Here is a 693-nt window from a genome sequence, read left to right as displayed (position 1 = left end):
TGTGTGTGTGTGTGTGTCAACATCTGCTGCTGAGTGGCTGCCTCAATAATTGCAAGCTGTGAAAGCTGAAATGAGTTTCTTGATGACGGCAGTTTGACACATTGAGCATAACGCAGGTATATATCCCGAACAAAAAAAAAAAAAAAGGCTATTTATTTTCTGTCTGGAGATGAAAAACGGCGTAACAAGAAGAAAGTGCTTGTGTTGTTGACAACACAGAGAGGATATTTTCTCCTGACTTATTCCCTTCTTGATAAAAACGACAGCAGCAGCGGCTCCGTTGGCCTGCATGTTTTTTTTTGCCCGAGGAGTGTTTAAATGACACTCAGACGTAGATTAAAGTGAGACTGCACCACGGGCACTTTCTCAGCTGGAGTGTATGTTCTGCTGCCGGTTGCTGTGAGGGTGGACTGTAAAGTAGTGCAGGCGAGAAGAAGAAGACGAAGGCGGGGGGGTGGATGTATGTGAATGTGTGTGTGTGTGTGTATGTGTGTGTGTAAATGCTGGTCTGTGCTGTTTTTGAACTAAGCTGCTGGAGATGGCATTTTAGCATGCACGGCAGAGCGGTTTGCCTGTCTATGCATTTCTTCTTTTATTTTTTTTTAGTTTCCCTCCTCCTCCTCCTCTTGGCTCAGCTCCTGTCATGCTTAACTGCCTTGTCTCACCACTACACCATAGTGTGTGTGTGTGTGT

General features: G+C 45.2%; 1 protein-coding gene across 1 annotated transcript in view; it reads left to right on the top strand.

Annotated features, from left to right (window-relative positions):
* LOC118332267 (seizure 6-like protein) overlaps positions 1–693 on the top strand; it is a 54,366-nt gene that overhangs the window by 29,454 nt on the left and 24,219 nt on the right. The window lies entirely within an intron of this gene.

Source organism: Morone saxatilis, unplaced genomic scaffold (genome assembly GCF_004916995.1).
Source record: "Morone saxatilis isolate NCDOM2014 unplaced genomic scaffold, NCSU_SB_2.0 Contig21, whole genome shotgun sequence".
Taxonomy (NCBI): domain Eukaryota; kingdom Metazoa; phylum Chordata; class Actinopteri; family Moronidae; genus Morone; species Morone saxatilis.
Note: the sequence above shows the minus strand (reverse complement) of the source record. Positions and strands in the feature narration are given on the sequence as shown.